The following is a 7,355-nucleotide window of genomic DNA, read 5'->3' as shown; positions in this document are numbered from 1 at the left end:
GCTTGCCAGGGAAGCACTTATTCCACTGAGCCATCTCCCCGGTCCCTAAAACTTGAAGGTTTTATAGGGGAGTGGATGCTAAAGGTTATTCTCATAAGTGAGATAAATCAGGCCCATCTATGTAAATATCTTACTGTCCCATTAGTGTAAGAACCTGAAAGTATAAATAAAACTTGAAAGATAAAATAGATATAGTGACACAGAAAGAAATTGAGCTAAAGTATTACACAACAAAGATGAGATAAAGGGGAAAAGATAGGAAAAGAGACATGAGAAAAAATATATGCAAGTATATATACAGGGTGGCTGAGATGATTGTAGGCATAATTTCCATAAATTTGTTTGAAAATAGCAGGTAATGTTTAGAATTTTCTTTTCTTTCTTTTCTTCTTCTTCTTTTTTTTTTTTTTTTTTTTTTTTCATAACTGGGGATTGAACGCTGGCCCTTGCACTTGCCAGGGATGCATTTATTCTACTGAGCGAACTCCCCGGACCCACCTTGATTAACTCTGTATGCTGAAATCTGTGAGCAACCACATTGAGGACAGCAATATGTAATACAAATCCCATGATTAAATACCTCTAATTTTTGTCCTCTAAATATGTACCATTTCTAAAAACTTAAAGATTATAATACTCTCTTTAAAATCAATTAAAACAAAAATGAAAAGAGAAAAATTATGTTTTCTTCAAAGCAAGCATCAATACTCAATTATTTCCCCAATACTGATAATTACCTCTTTTAATTTGAGCAAAAAATTTCATGGTAAGTATACATAATATAACAACCATTGTTAATTAGCTATTCCTGTTTTGAAAAATCTGTAACATATGTGCTGTTGTATGCTACCCTTTTCCTGTCTTTTTGTATTTGCTTTTGTATCTGATTTATTCAACAAAATAAAATTAAATTAAAGAAAAAAGGAAGGAGATCAAGATATTTTAAAACAGGTAGAACATTGAATTAGGAAATCCCATAAAGAGAGTAAATGTTATGTACTACACAGACATATGTATTAATAAGCTAAAGTAAAATAAAAGAAAAAATTATTCTTTCCTGTCTCTGGCAACATAGACTCAAGGTGCGATGTGAAGCACTCTTAAGAAAATTTCATCACCTGACCTTTTCTCTCACAGTTCTGAGCTATCAATGCCTCATCCTTCAGTCTCATTTATAAACAATATTCCCTTCCTATGACTGTTTAGAATTTATGTACGCATACTCATGGAATTCTTTAAACTACACCTAAGTCCTCAGTTTAACTCAGAAAATCTCTATATTTCCTTTGCTTTTATTACAAAATCTAACTTTCAATTTTTATTTCTTCTTTTCAGTTCTTACACTAGAGAGACTACACGATATTTACAAATGTGGGTTTCGATTATTTCACTGATGAGTATATTTTCAAGTGGCATCTAATTATATATGAAGGCTTTGACTTTATCCTTCTTGAAAGATAAGTGATGATGTACTGTATAAACACACCACATCTTTTTCATCCATTCCTCAGGTGATGGGCATTTTGGTTGCTTCCAAGATTTGGTTATCATAAATTGTGCTACTATAAACATATATTCACATATATCACTGTGATATGATGTTTTGGACTACTGGATAATGTTGGATTATTTTGCTGAATTCATGCACCTATAATATTTAAAAGGCAATGTCAGGGATGGGTATCTCTGACAAAAGTAAACAAAAAAGAGGGATATAAATGAAGGACAATTTTTTAGTGAAATATATGGTTTTAGTGAAAACCACCTGCCTTATTTGTATCTTGGCTCCAAGTAGCCTACCCCTTTGGCAACCTTATTTATTTTAATGAAGTGAGACAGCTTTTCCACCCAAATTAACAAGAAAAAATTGTCTGAGATCATGGCCAGCTGTCTCATCCAGATTTGCATTGAGATAAATAATAAAGTTCTACTTCCACAAAAGAAAAGATATAAAAGCAAAAATGGATGGGTATCCCCACAAAAGAAATGTAAACACAGAAGAATTATCAAGATTCAGGATGCCATGACCTTCAAAATAAATTAACAAAACCTCACTAATGGACCCCCAAAGGAAGGCTTATAAAAATATAAATATATCTACATGAAAGAATAAAAACCTACTGAGAAATATTACATAAACAAAATAAAAAATTCACAAAGAAATTGAAATAATAAATACTAAAAGAAATCATAGATAAAAAGAATATGAGAAGAACAAGAGTGGGAGAAAGGAAGAGATGTCCTTATGTAAGTATGCGGGATGGCTTGGATAATTGTACTGTGGATTACTGCTGATCTATGGAAAGAAGCCATTAATGCTTAATTTTTAAAATATGTTTTCATTTAATTTTTTCCTGCTTCTTAATTTTGTATAACTTTTATTTTCTTTTTCCAATTTTGCACATATCTGGTAATCTAAACTACTTTGAACACAATACTATGCAATACAAGGCATATTTTTGGATTCATATTTTGTTTAGTGAAATTCTGCATATTTTTAAATTATTATTTGTATTTGCTTTTTAAAAATGATAAAGAGGGGTCGGGGAGATGGCTCAGTGGAATAAGTGCTTCCCTGGCAAGCTCAAGGGCCTGAGTTCAATCCCTGGTTCTGCCAAAAATAAATAAATAAATAAATAATAAATAAATTAAAAACCATAAAAAAGAATATAACAGTGATTGGGAATTTTCTATAGAAGGTTTCAGCAGTTGTGATGACCAAACTGAAGAAAGAATTAGAGATTGAAAACAGGACACATGAAATTACCTAATCACCATACGGAAAAAAGGAATGGAAAATAGTGAAGAATTTCTATTGGAATCAAGAGACATTATGAGGAAATCTAATCTAAGTATAATAAGAATTACAGAGATAAAAGAAGAAGAGAATAAGATTTAAAAGGACTTTTTTAAAAATCTGAGAGAATTCACTAATACCAGAACTGTATAAAAGAAATGCTAAAGTGAACTCTTCAAATGGAAAGAAAAGATCTCTAATGAATAGCACGAAAACATGTCAACATATATACATGCACAGGAAAATGTAAGAAGTGTGCAAACAAATTCAGAATGCTTTAAGAGCATAATTATTAATCATAAACACATATCCTAAGGAATAAGATGCAAAGATTTAACACATAAATAATAACAAATATAATAATTTTTAAGGGATACGAAAAATACAAAAGTGAGAAATGGATAAATAACTCAACTATATACTACCCCAAAGAGGCTTATTTCACCTGTAAGTATAGATTGAGGCTGAAAGTGAATAAATAGAAAAAAAGATAATATATGAAGATAAAAACCAAATAAAAAGAAAGAAAGGGAGTAGCTCACTTAGACAACATGTATTTAATGTGAAAATGCCTAAAAGAGACATGCAAGGTGCTGAGATAATCATACTAAGGTCACTACACCAAGAGAAAAATTTTAACTCTAGAGCAACATGCATTCTGTAGTATAACAAAGCACTGATCCCAACATTCACTTTCAGTAATAGAAGAATCATTCAGGTAAAACATCAATGAAGAAAAACAATGTTTTTAAACCTGTACTCTTGACCAATTCAACTTAACAAATACATATAGTATATTTCATAGAAGAACTACAGAATACACAACTCAGTTGCCAAGTGCACATCCTTCAAGACAGGTCATAGAGTGTTGGAAGTAAGACTCTGAAATTGGTTTGAGCTTGATGAAGAAGTAGACTGAAAAGGAAGCAAAATGTGGCAATGTGCCCAGCTTCTTTACCCTGCACTTTGGGCAATAGGAAAAGTGGTTGACTCATTGTTTCTTCTGTGTATTAGCTTGTTCCTGAGAAACTATCTTAGCCCCAGAAAAATAAAAAGAAATTAGGGTTAACTAGGACAAATGCTGAGCACAGGATCAGGATTTTCTGTATATGATATTGAAGCAAAATAAACTCATTGCTGAATCACCATCCAGACCTTGTGACCCCGACTTTCTTTTCACTTTGTCCTCCCTATACCCTGAGACCCTCTGTGAGGCCTGGATTCCCACAATATGGTGAGTCGCAAAATAAAACTTAAGATATTAAAAAGTAGCCCCACACAGTCCAGTCATATTTTTTTCTGAAGCAGTGATGAAAATACTAGAAAGAAACAAATGGAAGAAATTTGGAGGGGCTGGTGAGATGGCTCAGTGGTCTAAAGCACCTACTAAGAACAAGCTCAGCAAAGCACAAGGACCCTGGTTCGATCCCCCAGCACCACATGCCAGCCCGCCTCGGCCCCTAGTGAGCTGAGCTGGCCACACACACACACACACACACACACACACACACACACAATAAATAAATAAAATTTTTAAAAAAATAAATTTAAAAAAAGAAATTTGGAAATAGCATAAATATATCCAGATTGTACAATATGTTCCTGCATGATACAATAATACACACTCGTAATCTCAGCAGTTGGGATGTGGAGGCTGAAAGATTGTGCAGAGTTTAAAGCCAGTCTAGACTATAGCAAGTTCAATGCCAGCCTGAACTACAGAATGAGCTATTATTTCAAAAGAAAACAAGATCAACAATAAAAGTCTAAAATAGTTCACTATATAAAACGTAGATAAAGAACAAACTTTAAAGAAAACAGCTTTTTACAGAAGAAATCATTAAGTGGAAAGCACTTCAGCTTGAGGACTTCTTTTTGTTGTTGTTGTCATTGTCGTTGTTGTTGTCGTTGTTGTTGTTGTTGTTGTTGTTGTTGTTGTTGTTGTTGTTCTTCTTCTTCTTCTTCTTCTTCTTCTTCTTCTTCTTCTTCTTCTTCTTCTTCTTCTTCTTCTTCTTCTTCTTCTTTCTTCGGGCTGAGGGTAACAGTGATCAAAGTCATGATCTTGCTCTTGGTAGGCAGGCACTCATTTTGCTGAGCTGTCTCTCCAACCCTGAGGACTTCTAGTTAAATTACCAGAGCTCTAACAAAGTTTTAAGAGAGCTCTGTTCAAAGGATAAGAAATAAAGGGGTATCAGCTTTAGGAACTGAAGGAGACACAGGTCTAAAGAAAATGATGAGACTCATACAAAGGGATTTTCTATTTTCAATTATTGAGATAAATGCAACTGAAAAAAAATTGAAATTTACTGGATACAACATAAATAATTCACTAAGACAACATTCCAACTTTGAACATCTTCATTATAGAAAAAAAATTAAATAACCTACCAAGGCAAAAAGAACAACTAAAGGAAGATCTAAAATAAGAAAAGACTGGGCCAGCCAAATAGCTCAGTGGATTAAAGCACCTACAAGCAGGCACAGGGCCAGGGATTCAGTATCTGGGCCTGCCCTGAATGGTCCCATCCCTGGGGTGCACTGAGACAGCACACTTGTAATGCCAGCACTTGGGAGGTTGTAAACAGGCAGAACACTATGAGTCTGATCTAGTAGTGAGACGATGAACACCCTGTAGACCCCTGCCTAAAATTAAAAAAAAAGCAGAAAAATAAAATAAGAAATGACTGAACTTAAAATTAATAAATGGAAAGAAATAATAAAGAGTAGACTGCAGGGACATGGCACAGGCCTGGTATGTGTCTGTGAGAGAGAAATTGAGCTGTTCTGTGCCCACCAGACACCTCCAGAACCAGCTCAGGCCCAGCATGTGAGTGAGATGTTTCTCCCTTCAATAGGAATACCTCCAGACCCAGCCCACGCCAGGCATACAGGTCTGGTATGAAACTCTCCAACTGAAGTCCCTGCAAAGGGGCTAGAAGCCAGGACAACCCAGATAATCCAGGTGCAGAACATCCTGCCAGAGGCACAACAGGTTCATGTCCACAGGATGCAGCAGGAAAAAGCTGAGCAAAGTAAGCCAAACCAAATCAGCCACATTGAGATTTCAAGCATTTTAGAACAGGATCTAGTAAGCTTAGACACTTTGCTAGACACAGATCTAGGAAAGCATCCTACCTCTTTCTCTCTGGACCAAGAGAGGGAGCAAAAGGTAAATAGGGTAAACAAGTCTGCCTGGAAGACCCCAGGTACATCTAGGGGAGGAAATCAGACAGAATTTAGGTGACCTAACCAAAATAAAATTCCCAATTTAATATCTGCTTAGCTGTACAGATATAATGCTTATTCTTACAGTCTAAAATAAAAACCCATTAGTTACCAAAGCTTGTCAACTGCTAAATATCACTACACATTATTAGTGTTCCTAATTATAGTTCTGTAAATAAGAAACTATAACTGCCTTAACCATGTAATCTTTCAGGCAAGAATTTCAGGTGATAAGGTTATAGCTGTACCAAACATCTACACCAAAGGTCAAATGACAGTGCTATAGGAAATCACAAAGAGAACGAGCAAAATGCAATCTCGAGCACTGAGCCTATCTGTCGCGTGTGCCTTTGCCAGCAAGGAAGACGCGACCACTGGTTGTGTCTGCGCAGCTTTTATTGCCCTATTACATCAGCCTTCTTTTCCCTCGAGGCCCCTGCTCTTAGCTTATAAGTCTCAGGGCTTCCAACCATGGGGCACCACGTGTGTCCAGGTACGTGGAAGCAATGCATTAGCCCAAGCCTTGGCCTTTTATGGAGTTGTTGATTACCAGGAGCACTCACCCCCTGAGGGGGTGAAAGGTGGAAACCAGCGCCATCCTAGGGCGTAGCTACACACAGCTCCCTACAGTTCCCCCTTTTTGTTTTAGCAACAGGCGAGAACAGAGGCCTGATCCCTGTTGTGCTAGAGGCTGTGCTGATGCTTGCCCAGGCTTTTATACCCAGGGAGCGTCAACAGCACTCAATGCCCTTTGCACGGGGGTGGGAGGAGCAGCATCTACCCACATGCAATCAGGCATGCTCTCCATGGACTCCGGGTTGGCCGCTCCGGTCTCCAAGTGCAGTGCTTTGCCTCGCATCCTGTGCTCTAACTATTTGTGTAGGGTGGCCAGCCATACACCAGGGGACTGTCCTATTTCCATGGCTGCGAATGCTTGGGCCAGCATGGCTACGTGGTGATGCTGGTGAGACCTAATGTGACAAATACACCAGAGGCAAACCACAGATATCAGCACCATCAGAACAGCTAGAGCTCACATGCCCGCCCACTCTATTAGGTGGTTCATGGCGACGGACATCCAGGAGGCCAAACCTTCTGCCAGCCTGACACCTATTCGTGTTGAGTTCACCTTCACGATGGCGACCCTTAGTTTGTTCATGAGGTCGTTGAACTCTCCAGACCAATTACCTAAAAGATAACTGGCATCATGGCGAACCGGCATTGGTCTGGGGAAGACCGACAGGATACCCCATCTCGCCTCCATCCTTCCTTGATGCAGTAGCAGAAGCATCTGGAGGACCATCAGCAACAGCCTTGCCTTCATGGTTACTGT

General features: G+C 37.3%; 1 pseudogene; it reads right to left on the bottom strand.

Annotated features, from left to right (window-relative positions):
- The window catches only part of LOC101576231, a 152,245-nt pseudogene extending 145,364 nt beyond the window's left edge, over positions 1-6,881 (bottom strand).
- Positions 6,882-7,355: the final 474 nt, after the last annotated feature.

Source organism: Octodon degus, unplaced genomic scaffold (assembly GCF_000260255.1).
Source record: "Octodon degus isolate 3935 unplaced genomic scaffold, OctDeg1.0 scaffold00483, whole genome shotgun sequence".
Taxonomy (NCBI): Eukaryota; Metazoa; Chordata; class Mammalia; order Rodentia; family Octodontidae; genus Octodon; species Octodon degus.
This window is presented reverse-complemented; position numbering and strand designations above follow the sequence as displayed.